Source organism: Balaenoptera ricei, chromosome 4, assembly GCF_028023285.1.
Source record: "Balaenoptera ricei isolate mBalRic1 chromosome 4, mBalRic1.hap2, whole genome shotgun sequence".
Classification (NCBI taxonomy): domain Eukaryota; kingdom Metazoa; phylum Chordata; class Mammalia; order Artiodactyla; family Balaenopteridae; genus Balaenoptera; species Balaenoptera ricei.
In genome coordinates this window covers 61,443,960-61,466,955 of record NC_082642.1, presented here as the reverse complement: position 1 = coordinate 61,466,955, position 22,996 = coordinate 61,443,960, and positions in this window count along the sequence as shown.

Sequence of the window (22,996 nt, the reverse complement as noted above, 5' to 3'; positions counted from 1 at the left end):
TCGCCAATGGCTTCTCTGTTCACTCAGGGTAAAACCCAGATCCTGTTAAATGCTTACAAGGTTCTATGTGATAAGAACTCCCATAACCTTTCTATCCTCATCTACAACTACTTACCCCTTTGTTCAGTCCACTCCAGATGCACTTTCCTCTTTGCTATTCCTTGGGCACAACACACAGGACCCTATTTCAGACTCTATCTGTTCATACCTTTACTTCCTTCAAGAGTTTTTAAAATGTCACCTTGTCTCAGTAAAGACTATCCAATAATTAACTCTTCTGGACCCCTTGCCCGGTTTCTTGTTTTCCATGGGGCTTATCACCTATCACTGTATAATATGCATGTTTATTATGTTCGAGTTTGATTCCCCTGACTGGAATATAAAGTCTATGAGAGAGGATATTTTTGTCTCTTTTATTCCCCGCTGTATCTGATGAATGAATGAGTAGCCTCACAGAGGATGACTAAAGAAAAGGGTGTTCAGGATTTCCTGATGCTGCAAGATACACACCTTCTGTCCGCCACAGTCTGATATCCTCCTGACACAGGCATCCAGCTAATTGAGTAGCAAGGGATCATCCTCAAATACAGCCTAGTTGTTAGGTGTTTTCCCAGGATGACACTCCGAAGGTCTTCCTGCTTAGCTGTCTCTCTGATCCTGTCTCTCTGGTCCCTGGCTTTATACCTCAAGCCTATACCTCAGTTTCTGGTCCCTTCATGTTGATGAGAGCTTTGGGCTTCGGCTGGACTTCTTACCCTTCCCTCCAAGTCTCTATATTACATCGTTGCTCACCATCCATCCAGGATCACCTCCGTCAACCTGCCCAAAGGAGAGGAAATAGCTGCCTGCTTCACTTTTACATTATTAAAATTTGCAGCCTTCAGGGTAGTCATTGGCCACCTACAATTTGTACATATAGCTATGCCTGCAATTTAAAGTATTCCAGATATAACATGCAGAATGTAAGGAGGAGAGTATTTTTTTTTTCATTTTTCTTCATTTTAATGACATTTTTTTCTCTGTCCTTCAGTTAATTTTCCTCTAGTCTCTATTGAGTTATTTTATTTCCTGCTTGCTTTGGGGTGTCTCTTTCTAGACTGCATCCTAGGGACCTATTTCTCATGCCTGGCCTCTTTGCAAGTTAAATTTCAGAAGCGAGTGCGGGGTGCAGGCATCTGAAACACATCCTTTGTCAACAGGGTACCATGGTGAATACTGAGTGGGGGCTAGGGATAAAGCTGGTATGGGGACAGGAGCCAGGGTTGAAGTGGCTAGTGATCCTGAGAAGTGGACTAAAAGTCACAGAGCCAAAAAAAAAAAAAAAAAAACCGCCAGATATAAACATTTCACAATATTGAGGTTCTAATTCTGGGAATAAGAAAGATTTATTTTTAAGTCTTAGTGTCATCATTTGCTAGTGGTGACTTGAGAGAAACTTTTACTTCTGCTGTTTTCATCTGTGGCTGATAAAACCTGTCTATATTGAATAGAGCTGACAGACTCTCAGGTCCCTCTGTTCCCATGTCATGATCCCATCAAACCGAGGTTCATGTTTTTGTGTAGGACTTTCCCGAGTGTGTGGACAGGACCTGTGACTTGCTTCTAATCAATAGAATTTGGCAAAAGTAGGTGATGGATGTCACTCCTGTGGTTATGCTACATTAAATAAATCTCCATCTTGCTGGCAGACTTGCTCTAGAGACCCTTTGCAGGCTTTGTCACTATGAAGTACAGTGACATGTTGGGAAAGCTAACACGACTAGGAACTTTAACAGTCTCTAGGAACAGCGGCAGCCTCTAGCTGCCAACTTCTAGCCAGCCAGAATCTGGGGCACTCAATCTTCCAGCTGCAAAGAAATGAATTCTGCCAAAAGCCTGAGTGAACTTGAAAACAGATTATTTCCCAGTCAAGCCTCCAGATAAGAACACAGCCCCAGGTGACCTTTACTGTAGCTTTGTGGGACTGCTATATATATAAATATATGTATATATATATATCTATATATATATCTATTTTTTAAAAATTTTTATTAGAGTGTAGTTGATTTCCAATGTTGCATTACTTTCTGCTGTACAGCAAAGTGGATCAGTTATACACATACATATACCCACTCTTTTTTAGATTCTTTTCCCATACAGGTCATTACAGAGTATTGAGTAGAGTTCCCTGTGCTATACAGTAGGTCCTTAATAGTTATCTATTTTATATATAGTAGTGTGTATATATCAATCTCAATCTCCCAGTTTATCCCTCCCCCGCTTCCCCCCGGTAACCATAAGATTGTTTTCTACATCTGTAACTCTATTTCTGTTTTGTAGATAAGTTCATTTGTACCATGTTTTTAGACTCCACATATAAGCGATATCATACAATATTTGTCCTTCTCTGTGTGACTTATTTCACTCAGTCTGACAATCTCTAGGTCCATCCAAGTTGCTGCAAATGGCATTATTTTGTTCTTTTTTAATAGTCCATTGTATATATGTACCACATCTTCTTTATCCAATCCTCTGTCAATGGACATTTAGGTTGCTTCCATGTCCTGGCTATTTAAATAGTGCTGCAGTGAACATTGGGGTGCATGTATCTTTTCAAATTATGGTTTTCTCCAGGTATATGCCCAGGAGTGGGATTGTTGGATCATATGGCAGCTCTATTTTTAGAGTCTACAATATTTAATTATTATACTATTATAAGCAAATACGGCAGCTAAACTGGGCCCAGACTCCTGACCTACAGAAACTTTGAGATAATAACTTTGTGTTATTTTAAGCCTCTAAGTTTGTGGTATTTTCCTATACAACAATAGATAACTAATAAATACACTGAATTTGCAACCCCTGGTAGTTTACCCATGCAGAAACACAAAGGACGCTGTCATGTCTACAGCCCCACCCATGATTTTTACCAAATGGAGGTATTTCCCCTACTTTCTCAGCCACATTTTCCTATGCCAGGATTGGGCAAATGCCAGTTCCTAAACTAAGAGATGTGTGACCTTGGTGATCCCACTTGAAAATTGAATTGAGCCAATTAGATTTTGTTCATACAGTTAACACTAAGTAGTGCCCTAAATGCCTCACAAATTTGGGGAAAAGGATCAAGTTTGAGAGCATAAATGGATGTGTTTACTATAATATTCCACTCTATCAACGTATACAGTATTAATATTTTATTAACATTATAATTTCAAAATAAATGGTACCTAAATGTCAAATGTAGCAGTTTACAATCAATATGAACTTATTACATTTACTCTTACCAAGTTGTGTTGATATTTCTATGTTATATATATTAAAAAAAAAAAAAATCTTTGGTGATGGATCCATTTATGTTATATAACACTCTCTAGTGAAAGATATTTAAATCAGAACTCTTTCTAATGGGAAGAAATAAAGACAGCATAAAGTCCCTGAATTTGCTGGAGTATAAACATGTGTTAGTAACAAATGGGTGTTTAAAAATGGTGTTAAGGGCATAGAAAAATAAATTTGCAATTTTATTATAATTATCCTTGGTAGAAATCCAAAATCAAGTTTCCTTAATACAAGTCACATAGTGTATATGATTTATTTAGTGTTTTTAAAATAACAAGTATTGGGTAATACCTGTGATAAGATATGACATGTACCCCTGATAAAGAGGTGAATAAGACACATTACCTTTCATCAAATATTTCATAACTAGAGGAATAAATATTATGTAGCCCAAATAAATTTTATCCATTCCTGATAAAAAGTAATGTTGAAATCAGTAGCCACATGCTTCAACTATTAGTTAATGAGAAAACCTTAAAAGAAATTTTTATATTAAATTTTAAAATGTAACATTGGATAGGCATTACCTTTTTAATGAAGAAAGAAAAGAAATGTTAACAAATATAATTGTCATAGTGAAATCTATACTTATTCTTATCAGAAAATTGAATTATATCTACTTCAGTTAATAAAATTTTCAAGGATCATCCTAAAAGGTTGAAAGGTTTTCTTTCATAGTTCTAGTTAGAATTCCAGTTAGAATATTTGTTGTAGAAAATAAATACTGATTCACTTAAACTTGCAAACTATGTCACAGGAGATTGGCAAGATTGAAATACACACAAGTTGCTCTGGGAATGGGGGAAGGAGCCACCAGAAAATAAGAAGAGCAGGAGATGGTTAAGTTTTGTTTTGGAGAATAAGCATTAGTTGAAAAGCAGAAAAGAGATGGCAGAAATAAAGACACCTGAATACAAAAGAATAGCATATTAAGGGCTGACATGTATTGTCAAGTCTATTCAAGAAGTGTCCTTTCAACCCTTGTGATTTGTTGTGCAAATGTTTTAGTAATACTCTTAGTCTAATAAACTAAGTTTTTTTCTTTCAAAATAGATCTAGAGTTAAGATCACATATAAATTTTATAAGCAGTGTAAAAATTCTAGACAAATGTATTATTTAGTATTTACATAACATTTTTAAACTGCTTGTTTAGCTTAAATAGGCATCTTAGTTCAGTTGATAGTGACATCATGTACTTATTATACTTTTTAGAAACATACTTTGTAATGCAATTTCATACCAAATTCCTTAAAGAGAGGGTGATGTGTAATGAATACCCGTGAGAGGAAATATGTAAAAACCCAAACAGTTCTCCAAACATTGTTAATAGAACATTGAAGGTGCAGCATCTATAATAGTGTGATGGTTAGTTGTTATGTGTCAACTTGGTTTGGCCATGGTGCCCAGATATTTGGCCAAATATTATTCTAGAGGTTTCTGTGAAAACGCTTTTTGGATTAGATTAACATTTAAATCATTGGAATTGAGAAAAGCAGATTATCCTTATAATGTGAGTAAGTCTCATTCAATCAGCCGAAGACCTTAGAGGAACAAAGACTGACCTCTAAGCAAGAAGGAATTCTGTCAGCAGACAGTTTTTGAAGTCGGGTTTCAATTCTTCCCTGGGTCTCCAGCCTGCCCGCCTCTCCTGTGGATTTTAGACTTGCATCTCCACAATCACACGAACCCAGTCCTTAAAATAAATTCTCTCTCTCTCTCTCTCTCTCCATATATGTGTATATGTCCTAATGGTTCTGTTTCTCTGGAAAACCTTGATAATAACAACACTCTGTCACAACGAATACTTAACCACGCTGAATAGCAATTTTCCCAGCCACAAAATGAAGGAACTGGATCACATGACTTCAAAATCCTTTGTAGCCAGGATTTCTATGAGCTACAATTTAAGGTCATTTTCTCAGAGGTATAAGAGCTTGAATGACCTGCATTCTGTTTCCATTGTTGATCATTTATAATATAATCTTTAGTAGGTACTAAGAGGAAATAGTTGTAATTATATACAAGTTAATAACAATACATACACACTCTGTTTCTAAGGAAATAAGTTTTAAGTCCATATGATACCAGCACAAATGGTGGAGAGAAAAAAATCTAGAAACACAGATTTTTCCCCCCAAATTACCACTTTGTTATTTTTTTCATGAACTGACCATAACAACTAATACTTTATTATTATAGTTAAGAGGTATTGTTTGATTGAAATTATATTTATTTTCAATGGTTAGTCCATCTTTGCAATGTTATTTTGCCTTTAAAAGCTAATGATCTATGCAGAATTCACATGAATATATCATCAAAAGCATTTACATAAAGACACAAAATAATTTATTTTCTTGATCATCCATCCACGTTGGCAACTATGTTTTTTAAACAGATGGCACTATGATAAATTATCCAATATGTAGGAATCATGGCATGAATCTGGAAACTTTGCACAGATGCTTATTATAAGATGTTCATGATCACATACTACTTGCATATTCAGAGAATGACAGAGCCTTCTGTTGTAAACACGTTTTCATGGTGAGGTTGCTTGTAGTAAAATTTAGTGACGCTGCTTTGCTTTAAGGGTGATGTATTTCCTATGAAATCAATTTATTTATTTATATTTACTTAAGGTAAAATATTTCTAAGAAAACTTTGGATGGGAAAGATTGATTTAGAGTTTATTCATTTTAATAAAAGGAGTTGAAAATACTCTGGGCTTAAAGGTATTTACAAAACTAGATTTCCAGATCTAAATATGATTTTAATTTTCAACCACAGAGCTCTCCAGGCTGTCAGGAGAAAACTTCATTTTGTTATACAGAGAAAATATTGTTTCAAGTGAAAAATAAAATGCTGATATCAAGATATATGAATTATGATGCTATGTTAATTCTCCTTGAAATGCAGGTTACAGAATAGCAGGTAAAATGGACCATTCAGGAAAAAACTCTTTTATTCCAAAGACATGAAGCTAATTAACTTGAGTTGTAAAGGACTTTAAGATGATATTAATAGGGAGCTAGTGACTTGAAATGTTAAGCGATGATTCCCAAGGAAGGCAGATAAATCACTTGACATAATACTAATACAAATAACTGGCAGAAACATGGGTCATAACAATCTCTTTCTTGGTTCTTTAATACTGAAATATGTAAGTCTCTAAGAGTCGGATGTCTGAGTCTCAGCTCCAAACACAAATTCTGAGTTTCACTGATTTATACATGGAGAAAAACACAAGGTCCTAGCATATTAGAGGCCCTAATTCATCTATTTTTACTTTATGTCCCGTGTCTTTCTGGTTTTGTGTGTGCCTCTCTTACATACAACACCATGCACATATAAACACACTTTCTAAAAATTCAAGGAATATGCACATATAGTACTAATTATTTTAACTTCATTTTGGATTGTTTTTTCTAAATTATCCAAAAGAAATTCTCATCTATCCACATATTTATTATATTGGCAGTCATTATTGAACTTTAAATCTATAAACCAATGATGACAAATTACAAGCCCGATTATGTGACACTTGTCTTTCACTTTTTGCCTAGGCACATTTGAGAGTTGCTTAAACAAGGTCTAAATATGGTTGATGTACAATAAATTTTATGTTTCTATGATAAAAAATTTAAATATTATTAGGGACTTTCATTGAAACAAACTGATAGTATTAAAACTGGAACTTAGAAATTCCACAATATTTTGATTTTTCTTATGTGAACTATAGTAATTGTTATTTTCTGATTAAGAGCAAAATAATAATCCCTTATTGAGTCAATAGAAAATGTGGAAGCTATTTTATTTTCTTCCTTGAGTTTGTACATCAAGTTAAATACACTTTGGTTACAAAATAAACTTTAAATATAAATAAAAATTTATGAGGGGATGAATTAAGCAGACATAAAGAGACAGATCAGTTTTTCCCTGTATTTAAAAAATTTTTTCTCTCTTTACTCTTTACTTTTACTTATTTTTCTTATGTTGAGGGGTTGTGTTTAATGGCTACAACAAAAGAAGGAAACTACCAAGAAATACTCAAGCCAACAGTTTTCAAAATATGGATTAGGGATCCCTTCATTTCTATGAGTCCCCTTAGGGAGATCTGTAAAGTTAAAACTATTTTCAGGGCTTCCCTGGTGGCGCAGTGGTTGAGAATCTGCCTGCCGATGCAGTGGACACGGGTTCGAGCCCTGGTCTGGGAAGACCCCACATGCCGCGGAGCAACTAGGCCCGTGAGCCACAATTACTGAGCCTGCGCATCTGGAGCCTGTGCTCCGCAACAAGAGAGGCCGCAATAATGAGCGGCCCATGCACCGTGATGAAGAGTGGCCCCTGCTTGCCGCAGCTAGAGAAAGCCCTCGCACAGAAACGAAGACCCAACACAGCCAAAAATAAATAAATTTAAAAAAAAAACAAAAAAACTATTTTCATAACACTGAGACCTCATTTGTATTTTTCACACTCATTATCGCACGAGTGTACAGTGGAGTTTTCCAGAGCCTACATGACATGTGATACCACAACAGACTGAATGTGGAAGCAGATATGAGAATCCAATTGTCTGCTATTAAGAGAGACATTTAAAAGTTTTTTTTTTTTAATGTTAATGCTACTCTTCTGACTAAATTGCTTTGTGATTTCAAAAATCAAGTTATTTTGCTTAAAAATATATTTAAGTTAACATGTAGTGGGTTTATTACTATTTTAAATAAATAAATAAATAAATATTTTTAAAATTCTCTAACTTCTAACACTGTAAATATTAATACATATAACTCATTAAAAAGCTATTTGGGGGGTTTCCCAGGTGGCACAGTAGTTAAGAATCTGCCTGCCAACGCAGGAGGCATGGGTTCGAGCCCTGGTCCAGGAAGATCCCACATGCCGCGGAGCAACTAAGCCTGTGTGCCACAACTACTGAGCCTGTGCTCTAGAGCCTGCGAGCCACAACTACTGAAGCCTGCGTGCCTAGAGCCTGTGCTCCGCAACAAGAGAAGCCACCGCAATGAGAAGCCCTCACACCACAATGATGAGTAGCCCCCACTCGCCACAATGGGAGAAAGCCTGCGCACAGCAATAAGGATCCAATACAGCCAATAAATAAATAAATAAATACATACATAAATATATAAAATCTATTTAAAAAAAAAGCTATTTGGAATCTTCAATAATTTTTAAGTGTGCAAAGAAACCAAAGTTTCAAAACTTTAAGATGATCTGACATAAATTAACCCACAACACCTGAGATTATTGCCAGTTTCTATATAAATGTAAAAACCTAAAGTGACCAGAATGCCCTAGTATATACACCTCCCTCTTCTGTTAACCTATTCAGCTAAAATAAACTAAAATATTTCATATTCAAATCACTGTGCTAAGAATTGGGACTAGAATGATCAATGAGCCCCTGCATCTATCACAGAAGGAGGCAGTGTTCTGGACTATCAAGTTCTTACAACTGTGAGGGTGGTATCTGCTTGGGAGATTGTACCCTGTATCTGATATGGAGCATTGTTTACCAAATACTGCTTTTTGCATTTTTATACTAATTATTACACCTTAGCTATTCTTTATCTGCAATTATAGCAATGAATCAAGGTGCCTGCATCCTATGCCTAAGGTCACGGTGCCTTTCTTACACAAGGTCCAAAGTACATCTGGGTTACGCACACTGCCTCAAAACTTTTTAAGTTTATATGACCGGAATATAAAAAGAAAAAAAGAAAAATATCCTTACAATATAGGTTTTCAGAGTCTATTTTAAAGTCAAGTTTTTTGTTTTATTAAAGTTGAGCTTTGTTAAGAGAATAAAATATCCTTGAAGAGCAAAAGTTGAAGGCTCTTATAGCAGAACATAAGCTTATGTCACAACAAGAATTAGATAAATGATAGAGGAAAACATATGACTTGGCCCAAGGAAGATGTAGTTCATCTGGCATGGAATGGGGTTTAGAAGAAGATACTGGAAACTGTAATCAGAGGTGAGACTTATGGAGGTGGTGTATGGAGAAGCAAACACAGCATCACAAGCTTGGCTAGCATAGGTCACACCATCACAGAGCTATGTGGGATCCAGGCCAATGTTTGAGTCACATCAGTCCCAACATGAGCATGTGCCTCACATTGCTGGGCTGAGTAGTCATGTAGGTTATGCTTCTCATCATTTCTGGTAAGGGCCTTCCTCAACAATTTCCTATGGGTTGCTCATGAATCATCACAAAGAAGGGATTCTCACCAATGCTGCAAAATTTTGCAGAGCTCCAGTCAAAATGACCAATGTGGGTGTTGCAATATTTACATCAAGACCTCTTGTAAGCCTTTTGAATAACATCAGAGAATTTACAAAATTAGAATGATACGTAAGACATAGACCTTAGCTACTAGACTATAGAGGTATAAACCAGACCTGTTACTCATGGGGATTTATATCCATATCACAGAGTCATTACTAATCTTTAGGAAAATAAAATAAAAGAAAGAGAAGTCTAGTCATTTGAACCAAAGGTCATGACCAACACTTTAGGGAAAAAATATCATACCAAGGAAGAAATAGGTTTTTCCAAAAAAATAAAGAAATAAAGAAAGAAGGAAGGACATAGAAAATAACCTTTAAACTTCTTTCTTGGGTTTTAAACTTTCAAAATATGGAATCTCTTTTCAGGTATAGAATACAAATTTCCACAACAAAATCCCTAAATGTTGTGGCTGAGAGAATATTTGAAGAGCTCGGACCTTGTAGAAAAAGACTGGTCTCTATATCCAGGCCTGAAGGAAAATGTGCAGTTGGTAATGTGAACACTAAGTCACTTTGGAGATGTCTTGAGCAGCCAGGAAAGGGTCTTACCATTATTTAGGGGGTGAGGACACTTGCATCTCTTTTGAATTAGATGCAGTTGTGACTTAGCTGGAGAGTGGTGCATGACTGCTCAAAGAAAGATTTGCCTATGCTGGTGGCAAAGCTACTAGTGGAGGACATGAACGTTCTTGGAAACACTGCAGACCTTCTGAATTGAAAACTCTGGGTGTAGTTCTTTAACAAGCCCTTCCGGTGATTCTGATGCACAGTTATTTTGAGAACCACTGTTCTAGGGTAAGACATAGTGTCCTGTAGTACTCAGAGGTTGGAGAGATGGCAAGTGACAGAAAAATCAAGTTTGGGACTATTTGGCTTTCAAATTCTAGGAAGAAATGGCTTCCTTGCCTAAGAATAAGTGTCTTTTTCAGGAAACAATGTTTTACTTAGGTAGGATGAAACTGAGATAATATTTTTTCAGATGAAAGCAATGGAATTCTATTCCTGATAATCTCAGCTATATGCTGGCTTCCATACCCATTGAAATAATGGTATACATTGTAACAGAGGAAGTCAAATACAGCTTAAATAAAGTATTTATTGATCAATTTTGGGTTTCAAATTAGACAGTCTTTTAGTCTAATGGAAGGTAATAGACTTTTTAACATTTTTTTCTACATTTTAGAACATTTTTTTAAAAAAAATATCAAGATAAAATTTGGCAGTCTGAGCAGTTTTTTGCCAAAGCCAAGTCTAGACCTGGCATAGTATATAAATGATATGAGGACAGTTTATTGTGACTCAAAAAGGAAACAAACGTGTGAGCAGTGACAGGAACATAAATATAGAGAATAAAAGACTTGTTAAGATATTGAGAGAGGGCAGACAACAGAAGCAAGAAGAACTACAATCCTGCAGCCTGTGGAATGAAAACCGCATTCACAGAAAGATAGACAAAATGAAAAGGCAGAGGCCTTTGTACCAGATGAAGGAACAAGATAAACCCCAAGAGAAACAATTAAATGAAGTGGAGATAAGCAACCTGTCATAAAAAGAATTCAGAATAATGATAGTGAAGATGATACAGGACCATGGAAAAAGAATGGAGGCAAAGCTTGAGAAGATGCAAGAAACGTTTAACAAAGACCTGAAGAATCAAAGAACAAACACCTAGAAGAATTAAAGAACAAACAAACAGAGATGAACAATACAGTAACTGAAATAAAAAATACACTAGAAGGAAGCAATAGCAGAATAATTGAGGCAGAAGAACGGATAAGTGCCCTGGAAGACAGAATGGTGGAATTCACTGCTGTGGAACAGAATAAAGAAAAATGAATGAAAAGAAATGAAGACAGCCTAAGAGACCTCTGGGACAACATTAAACACAACAACATTTGCAATATACGGTTCCCAGAAGGAGAAGAGAGAGGGAAAGGACCTGAGAAGATATTTGAAGAGATTATAGACAAAAACTTCCCTAACATGAGAAAGGAAATAGCCACCCAAGTCCAGGAAGCACAGAGAGTCCCAGGGATGATAAACCCAAGTGGAAACAGGCCGAGACACAGAGTTATCAAACTGACAAAAATTAAAGACAAAGAAAAATTATTAAAAGCCACAAAGGAAAAATGACAAAGAACATACAAAGGAACTCCCATAAGGTTAACAGCTGATTTCTCAGCAGAAACTCTACAAGCGAGATTAACCAAGATGGCGGAGTAGAAGGACGTGCTGTCACTCCCTCTTGCGAGAGCACCAGAATCACAACTGGCTGCTGGACAATCATTGACAGGAAGACCCTGGACTTCACCAAGGAGGATACCCCACGTCCAAGGACAGAGGAGAAGCCACAGTGAGATGGTAGGAGGGGCGCAATCAGAGTAAAACCAAACCCCATAACTGCTGGGTGGGTGACTCACAGACTGGCGAACACTTATACCACAGAAGTCCACCCACTGGAGTAAAGGTTCTGAGCCCCACGTCAGGCTTCCCAACCTGGGGGTCAGGCAACGGGAGGAGGAATTCCTAGAGAATCAGACTTTGAAGCCTAGTGGGAATTGATTGCAGGACTTTGACAGGACTGGGGGAAACAGAGATCCCACTCTTGGAGGGCACACACAAAGTAATGTGTGCATCAGGACCCAGGGGAAGGAGCAGTGAGCCTGGGGGAGACTGAACCAGACCTACCTGCTGGTGTTGGGGGGTCTCCTGCAGAGGCGAGTGGTGGCTCTGTTTCACCGTGGGGATAAGGACACTGGCAGCAGAGGTTCTGGGAAGTTCTCCTTGGCGTGAGCCCTCCCAGAGTCTGCCATTAACCCCACCAAAGAGCACGGGTAGGCTCCAGTGTTGGATTGCCTCAGGCAAAACAGCCAACAGGGAGGGAACCCAGCCCCACCCATCAACAGTCAAGTGGATTAAGGTTTTACTGAGCTCTGACCGCCACAGCAACAGGGAGGGAACCCAGCCCCACCCATCAACAGTCAAGTGGATTAAGGTTTTACTGAGCTCTGACCGCCACAGCAACAGTCAGCTCTACCCACCACCAGAGCCTCCCATCAAGCCTCTTAGATAGCCTCAACCACCAGAGGGCAGACAACAGAAGCAAGAAAAACTATAATCCTGCAGCCTGTGGACCAAAAACCACAGTTACAGAAAGATAGAGAAGATGAAAAGGCAGAGGGCTATGTCGCAGATGAAGGAACAAGATAAAACCCCAGAAAAACAACTAAATGAAGTGGAGATAGGCAACCTTCCAGAAAAAGAATTCAGAATAATGATAGTGAAGATGATCCAGGACCTTGGAATAAGAATGGAGGCAAAGATTGAGAAGATGCAAGAAATGATTAACAAAGACCTAGAAGAATTAAAGAACAAACAAACAGAGATGACCAATACAATAACTGAAATGAAAACTACACTAGAAGGAATCAATAGCAGAATAACTGAGGCAGAAGAACGGATAAGTGACCTGGAAGACAGAATGATGGAATTCACTGCCGCGGAACAGACTAAAGAAAAAAGAATGAAAAGAAATGAAGACAGCCTAAGAGACCTCTGGGACAACATTAAACGCAACAACATTCGCATTATAGGGGTCCCAGAAGGAGAAGAGAGAGAGAAAGGACCAGAGAAAATATTTGAAGAGATTATAGTCGAAAACTTCCCTAACATGGGAAAGGAAATAGCCACCCAAGTCCAGGAAGCGCAGAGAGTCCCATACAGGATAAACCCAAGGAGAAACACGCCGAGACACATAGTAATCAAAGTGGCAAAAATTAAAGACAAAGAAAAATTATTGAAAGCAGTAAGGGAAAAACGACAAATAACATACAAGGGAACTCCCATAAGGTTAACAGCTGATTTCTCAGCAGAAACTCTGCAAGCCAGAAGGGAGTGGCATGATATACTTAAAGTGATGAAAGGGAAGAACCTACAACCAAGATTACTCTACCCAGCAAGGATCTCATTTAGATTTGATGGAGAAATCAAAAGCTTTACAGACAAGCAAAAGCTAAGAGAATTCAGCACCACCAAACCAGCTCTACAACAAATGCTAAAGGAACTTCTCTAAGTGGGAAACACAAGAGAAGAAAAGGACCTACAAAAACAAACCCAAAACAATTAAGAAAATGGTCATAGGAACATACATATCGATTATTACCTTAAACGTGAATGGATTAAATGCCCCAACCAAAAGACATAGACTGGCTGAATGGATACAAAAACAAGACCCATATATATGCTGTCTACAAGAGACCCACTTTAGACCTAGGGACACATACAGACTGAAAGTGAGGGGATGGAAAAAGATATTCCATGCAAATGGAAATCAAAAGAAAGCTGGAGTAGCTATACTCATATCAGATAAAATAGACTTTAAAATAAAGAATGTTACAAGAGACAAGGAAGGACACTACATAATGATCCAGGGATCAATCCAAGAAGAAGATATAACAATTATAAATATATATGCACCCAACATAGGAGCACCTCAATACATAAGGCAACTGCTAACAGCTATAAAAGAGGAAATCGACAGTAACACAATAATAGTGGGGGACTTTAACACCTCACTTACACCAATGGACAGATCATCCAAAATGAAAATAAATAAGGAAACAGAAGCTTTAAATGACACAATAGACCAGATAGATTTAATTGATATATATCGGACATTCCATCCAAAAACAGCAGATTACACGTTCTTCTCAAGTGCGCACGGAACATTCTCCAAGATAGATCACATCTTGGGTCACAAATCAAGCCTCAGTAAATTTAAGAAAATTGAAATCATATCAAGCATCTTTTCTGACCACAACGCTATGAGATTAGAAATGAATTACAGGGAAAAAAACGTAAAAAGGACAAACACATGGAGGCTAAACAATACGTTACTAAATAACCAAGAGATCACTGAAGAAATCAAAGAGGAAATCAAAAAATACCTAGAGACAAATGACAATGAAAACACGACGACCCAAAACCTATGGGATGCAGCAAAAGCAGTTCTAAGAGGGAAGTTTATAGCTATACAAGCCTACCTAAAGAAACAAGAAAAAGCTCAAGTAAACAATCTAACCTTACACTTAAAGAAACTAGAGAAAGAAGAACAAACAAAACCCAAAGTTAGCAGAAGGAAAGAAATCATAAAGATCAGAGCAGAAATAAATGAAATAGAAACAAAGAAAACAATAGCAAAGATCAATAAAACTAAAAGTTGGTTCTTTGAGAAGATAAACAAAATTGATAAGCCATTAGCCAGGCTTATCAAGAAAAAGAGGGAGAGGACTCAAATCAATAAAATCAGAAATGAAAAAGGAGAAGTTACAACAGACACTGCAGAAATACAAAGCATCCTAAGAGACTACTACAAGCAACTTTATGCCAATAAAATGGACAACCTGGAAGAAATGGACAAATTCTTAGAAAGGTATAACCTTCCAAGACTGAACCAGGAAGAAATAGAAAATATGAACAGACCAATCACAAGTAATGAAATTGAAACTGTGATTAAAAATCTTCCAACAAACAAAAGTCCAGGACCAGACGGCTTCACAGGTGAATTCTATCAAACATTTAGAGAAGAGCTAACACCCATCCTTCTCAAACTCTTCCAAAAAATTGCAGAGGAAGGAACACTCCCAAACTCATTCTATGAGGCCACCATCACCCTGATACCAAAACCAGACAAAGACACTACAAAAAAAGAAAATTACAGACCAATATCACTGATGAATATAGATGCAAAAATCCTCAACAAAATACTAGCAAACAGAATCCAACAACACATTAAAAGGATCATACACCACGATCAAGTGGGATTTATCCCAGGGATGCAAGGATTCTTCAATATACGCAAATCAATCAATGTGATACACCATATTAACAAATTGAAGAATAAAAACCATATGATCATCTCAATAGATGCAGAAAAAGCTTTTGACAAAATTCAACACCCATTTCTGATAAAAACTCTCCAGAAAGTGGGCATAGAGGGAAGCTACCTCAACATAATAAAGGCCATATATGACAAACCCACAGCAAACATCATTCTCAATGGTGAAAAACTGAAAGCATTTCCTCTAAGATCAGGAACGAGACAAGGATGTCCACTCTCACCACTATTATTCAACATAGTTTTGGAAGTCCTAGCCACGGCAATCAGAGAAGAAAAAGAAATAAAAGGAATACAAATTGGAAAAGAAGAAGTAAAACTGTCACTGTTTGCGGATGACATGATACTATACATAGAGAATCCTAAAACTGCCACCAGAAAACTGCTAGAGCTAATTAATGAATATGGTAAAGTTGCAGGATACAAAATTAATGCACAGAAATCTCTTGCATTCCTATACACTAATGATGAAAAATCTGAAAGAGAAATTATGGAAACACTCCCATTTACCATTGCAACAAAAAGAATAAAATACCTAGGAATAAACCTACCTAGGGAGACAAAAGACCTGTATGCAGAAAACTATAAGACACTGATGAAAGAAATTAAAGATGATACCAACAGATGGAGAGATATACCATGTTCTTGGATTGGAAGAATCAACATTGTGAAAATGAGTATACTACCCAAAGCAATCTACAGATTCAATGCAATCCCTATCAAATTACCAATGGCATTTTTTACTGAGCTAGAACAAATCATCTTAAAATTTGTATGGAGACACAAAAGACCCCGAATAGGCAAAGCAGTCTTGAGGCAAAAAAATGGAGCTGGAGGAATCAGACTCCCTGACTTCAGACTATACTACAAAGCTACAGTAATCAAGACAATATGGTACTGGCACAAAAACAGAAACATAGATCAATGGAACAAGATAGAAAGCCCAGACATTAACCCACGCACCTATGGTCAACTAATCTATGACAAAGGAGGCAAAGATATACAATGGAGAAAAGACAGTCTCTTCAATAAGTGGTGCTGGGAAAACTGGACAGCTACATGTAAAAGAATGAAATTAGAATACTCCCTAACACCATACACAAAAATAAACTCAAAATGGATTAGAGACCTAAATATAAGACTGGACACTATAAAACTCTTAGAGGAAAACATAGGAAGAACACTCTTTGACATAAATCACAGCAAGATCTTTTTTGATCCACCTCCTAGAGTAATGGAAATAAAAACAAAAATAAACAAGTGGGACCTAATGAAACTTCAAAGCTTTTGCACAGCAAAGGAAACCATAAACAAGACGAAAAGACAACCCTCAGAATGGGAGAAAATATTTGCAAATGAATCAACGGACAAAGGATTAATCTCCAAAATATATAAACAGCTCATTCAGCTCAATATCAAAGAAACAAACACCCCAATCCAAAAATGGGCAGAAGACCTAAATAGACATTTCTCCAAAGAAGACATACAGATGGCCACGAAGCACATGAAAAGATGCTCAACATCACTAATTATTAGAGAAATGCAAATCAAAACTACAATGAGGTATCACCTCACTCCTGTTAGAATGGGCATCATCAGAAAATCTACAAACAACAAATGCTGGAGAGGGTGTGGTGAAAAGGGAACCCTCTTGCACTGTTGGTGGGAATGTAAATTGATACAGCCACTATGGAGAACAATATGGAGGTTCCTTAAAAAACTAAAAATAGAATTACCATATGACCCAGCAATCTCACTACTGGGCATATACCCAGGGAAAACCGTAATTCAAAAAGACACATGCACCCGAATGTTCATTGCAGCACTATTTACAATAGCCAGGTCATGGAAGCAACCTAAATGCCCATCAACAGACGAATGGATAAAGAAGATGTGGTACATATATACAATGGAATATTACTCAGCCATAAAAAGGAACGAAATTGAGTCATTTGTTGAGACGTGGATGGATCTAGAGACTGTCATACAGAGTGAAGTAAGTCAGAAAGAGAAAAACAAATATCGTATATTAATGCATGTATGCGGAACCTAGAAAAATGGTACAGATGAGCCAGTTTGCAGGGCAGAAGTTGAGACACAGATGTAGAGAATGGACATATGGACACCAAGGGGGGAAAACTGCGGTGGGGTGGGGATGGTGGTGTGCTGAATTGGGCGATTGGGATTGACATGTATACACTGATGTGTATAAAACTGATGCCTAATAAGAACCTGCAGTATAAAAAAACAAACAAAACAACTAAAAAAAAAAAAAAAAAAAAAAAAAAAAAAAAAAGAAACTCTACAAGCCAGAAGGGAGTGGTATGATATATTTAAAGTGATGAAAGGGAAGAACCTACAACCAAGATGACTCTACCCGGCAAGGATCTCATTCAGATTCGACAGAGAACTCAAAAGCTTCACAGACAAGCAAAAGCTAAGAGAATTCAGCACCACCAAACGAGCTCTACAGCAAAAGCTAAAGGAACTTATCTAAGTGGGAAACACAGGAGAAGAAAAGGACTTACAAAACAAACCCAAAACAATTAAGAAAATGGTAATAGGAACATATATATTGAAAATTACCTTAAACATGAATGGATTAAATGCTCCAACCAAAAGACACAGGCTCACTGAATGGATACAAAAACAAGACCTGTATATATGCTGTCTACAAGATACCCACTTCAGACCTAGGGACACATACAGACTGAAAGTGAGAGGACGGAAAAAGATTTTCCATGCAAATGGAAATAAAAAGAAAGCTGGAGTAGCAGTACTCATATCAGATAAAATGGACTTTAAAATAAAAAATGTTACAAGAGACAAGGAAAGACACTACATAATGATCAAGGGATCAATCCAAGAAGAAGATATAACAATTATAAATATATATGCATCCAACATAGGAGCATCTCAATACATTAGGCAACTGCTAACAGCTATAAAAGAGGAAACTGACAGTAACACAATAATAGTGGGGGACTTTAATACCTCATTTACACCAAAGGAGAGACCATCCAAACAGAAAATTAATAAGGAAACACAAGCTTTAAATGACACAATAGACCATATAGATTTAATTGATATTTATAGGACATTCCATCCAAAAACAGCAGATTACACTTTCTTCTCAAATGCACATGGAACATTCTCCAGGATAGTTTACATCTTGGATCACAAATCAAGCCTTAGTAAATTTAAGAAAACTGAAATCATATCAATCATCTTTTCTGACCACAATGCTATGAGATTAGAAATAAATTACATGGAAAAAACTTAAAAAACACAAACACATGGAGACCAAACAATACATTACTAAATAACCAAGAGATCACTGAAGAAATCAAAGAGGAAATAAAAAAATACCTAGAGGCAAATGACAATGAAAACACAACAATCCAAAACCTATGGGATGCAGCAAAAGCAGTTCTAAGAGGGAAGTTTATAGCAATACAATCCTACCTCAAGAAACAAGAAAAATGTCAAATAAACAACCTAACCTTACACCTAAAGGAACTAGAGAAAGAAGAACAAACAAAACCCAAAGTTAGTGGAAGGAAAGAAATCATAAAGATCAAAGCAGAAATAAATGAATAGAAACAAAGAAAACAATAGCAAAGATTAATAAAACTAAAAGCTGGTTCTTTGAGAAGATAAACAAAATTGATAAACCTTTAGCCAGACTCATCAAGAAAAAGAGGGAGAGGATTCCAATCAATAAAATTAGAGGGGGCTTCCCTCGTGGCGCAGTGGTTGAGAGTCTGCCTGCTAGTGCAGGGGACGCGGGTTCGGGCCCTGGTCTGGGAAGATCCCACGTGCCGCGGAGCAGCTGGGCCCGTGAGCCACAATTACTGAGCCTGTGCGTCTGGAGCCTGTGCTCCGCAACAAGAGAGGCAGCGATGATGAGAGGCCCGTGCACCACGATGAAGAGTGGCCCCCACTTGCCACAACTAGAGAAAGCCCTCGCACAGAAACGAAGACCCAACACAGCCATAAATAAATAAATAAATAAAATTTTAAAAAATAAAAAATAAAAATAAAAAAAAATAAAAATAAAATTAGAAATGAAAAAGGAGAAGTTACAATGGACATCGCAGAAATACAAAGCATCATAAGAGACTACTACAAGCAAATCTATGCCAATAAAATGGACAACCTGGAAGAAATGGACAAATTCTTAGAAAGGTATAACCTTCCAAGACTAAACCAGAAAGAAATAGAAAATATGAACAGACCAATCACAAGTAATGAAATTGAAACTGTGATTAAAAATCTTACAACAAACAAAAGCCCAGGACCAGATAGCTTCACAGGTGAATTCTATCAAACATTTAGAGAAGAGCTAACACTCATCCTTCTCAAACTCTTCCAAAAAATTGCAGAGGAAGGAACACTCCCAAACTCATTCTATGAGGCCACCATCACCCTGATATCAGAATCAGACACAGATACTACAAAAAAAAGAAAATTAAAGATATTGAGTAGGGATCTGATAAGGGACACCTTGGGGTGGGGAAAAATAAAATAATTGCAAGACAGGGGAAAGAGCAAATTGAAAGAAAAGACCTGTTCTCTGAGGCACTTTATAACCACAGAAGAGGAGAAGTAGCAACTGGAAATTCATAGACATCCATAGGCAGAGGAGAGCTGAAGATGGTGCACAGGGACCTACCTGAGAGCTTGCCTGAAGCAGACATGAGCTACAGAAGCTCTTCATCACTCTTAGAGCATGTGGCCATGCTGAGGACCTGTGACCTGCAAAGGACCAAAAGTTAGAATAAGGGAGCAACAGAATCTGGGAACCTGAGGCAGTGCAAGCACCCAGTCATCATGAGTAAGTACCATCCTGTTGGTCTAAAAATCAGGCTGAACCAGGTGCTCCTGAGCCTACAACAGTTCAGGAATGACTGTCAGGGAAGAGTTCAGTGAGGAAAATGAACAGTGAGATGCTTATGGACAATGTCTTCCACTGAGATTAGAAAGCTTCACTTTGAACCAAGGGATCAAACTGGAAAGTTATGGTAAGAACTTTTGAAGCAGATGTATCCCTGATAATATGCTCAAACTTTATATTGACAGAGTAATTAAGTGAAAGGAACTATTTTCAACCAGAAGATAAACCAAATTTAATAAACAAATGCAGAGTTTTTATACATACAGAGTCCATGCATGTATAAAAGCAGCAATAAACTGCATTTGTTGAAGTAGGATTTTCACTATCATACTAGTATCACTTCAGATAAATTTGAGAGGAAGCTGCTGCAGTCAAGAAATTTCCAGGAATATTTTTGAAAAATCAGTATGACTTATTTACCAAAACTAAGCTAAGTAAACTGGCATGTGTGTTTTTCAAATATTGGCATCCACTTCTAAGGCTAAAACATCTTGTAGCCAAGGACTGAGTGCAAACGGTTCAAGATATGCTACATAAAATTATGCCAAATTAGATAATAAATGCCTTCTATAAAAACAAAATTACTAGGCGTGAGTGGCAGCAGGTGTGAGGGTTGTGCCGCTGAGATGCTGGAGGTCCTGGAAGAACCCCCACCCTGAGGAAATGGAAGTTGGAGGCTGAGTTGGTCTCCACATTGTGACACTACTGGTGGGGGAGCAGGGCAGAGACGAGTGGCTGACAGGGTATTGGTGCTCCAGCCAGGTGTTGGACCTGAGCCTCTGAGGTGGGAGAGCCGAGTCCAGGACATTGGACTGCCAGGGCCTCCCAGCCCCATGTAATATCAAACAGCGAGAGCTCTCCCAGAGATCTCCACCTCAATACAAAGACCCACCTCCACTCAATGGCCAGCAAGCTCCAGTGCTGGATGCCCCATGCAAAACAGCTAGCAAGACAGGAACACAAACCCACTCATTAGCAGAGAGGCTGCCTAAAGTCATACCAAGTTCACAGACACTCCAAAATACACCACCGGATACAGTCTTGCCCAACAGAAGGACAAGATACAGCCCCACCCACCAGAGCACAGACACCATTCTCCTCTACCAGGAAGCCTACACAAGCCACTGAACCAATCTCACCCACTGGGGACAGACACCAAAAACAATGGAAACTATGAACCTGCAGCCTGCAAAAAGGAGACCCCAAACACAGTAAGTTAAACAAAATGAGAAGACAGAGAAAAATGCATCAGATGAAGGAGCAATGTAAAAACCCACCAGACCAAACAAATGAAGAGGAAATAGGCAGTCTACCTGAAAATGAATTCAGGGTAATGATAGTAAAGATGATCCAAAATCTTGGAAATAGAATGGAGAAAATAGAAGAAACGTTTAACAAGAACCTAAAAGAACTAAAGAGCAAAAAACAATGATGAACAACACAATAAATGAAATTTAAAATTCTTTAAAAGGAATCAATAGCAGAATAACTGAGGCAGGCAGAAGAATGGATAAGTGACCTGGAAGATAAAATAGTGGAAATAACTGCTGCGGAGCAGAATAAAGATAAAAGAATGAAAAGAATTGAGGACAGTCTCAGAGACCTCTGGGACAACATTAAAAACAGCAACATTTGAATTATAGGGGTCCCAGAAGAAAAAGAGAAAAGGAAATGGTCTGAGAAAATATTTGCAGACATTGTACTTGAAAACTTCCTTAACATGGGAAAAGATATACTCAATCAAGCCCAGGAAGCACAGAGAATCCCATACAGGATAAATACAAGGAGAAACACACCAAGACACATATTAATCAAATTATCAAAAATTAAATACAAAGAAAAAATATTAAAAGCAGCAAGGGAAAAGCAACAAATTACATACAAGGGAATACCCATAAGGTTAACAGCTCATCTTTCAGCAGAAACTCTGCAAGCCAGAAGGGAGTGGTAGGACATACTTAAAGTGATGAAAGGGAGAAATCTACAACCAAGATTACTCTACCCAGCAAGTATGTCATTCAGATTACATGGAGAAATTAAAACCTTTACAGACAAGCAAAATTTAAGAGAATTCAGCACCACCAAACTAGCTCTATAACAAATGCTAAAGGAACTTCTCTAGGCAAGAAACACAAGAGAAGGAAAACACCTACAATAACAAACCCAAAACTATTAAGAAAATGGTAATAGGAACATACATATTGAAAATTACCTTAAATGTAAATGGATTAAATGCTTCAGCCAAAAGACATAGACTGGCTGAATGGATACAAAAACAAGACCCATATATATGCTGTCTACAAGAGACCCACTTCAGACCTAGGGACACATACAGACTAACAGTGAGGGGATGGAAAAAGATATTCCATGCAAACGGAAATCAAAAGAAAGCTGGAGTAGCAATTCTCATATCAGACAAAATAGACTTTAAAATAAAGACTATTACAAGAGGCAAAGAAGGACACTACATAATGATCAAGGGATCAATCCAAGAAGAAGATGTAACATTGTAAATATCTATACACCCAACATAGGAGCACCTCAATACAAATGCTAGCAAATGCTAACAGCCATACA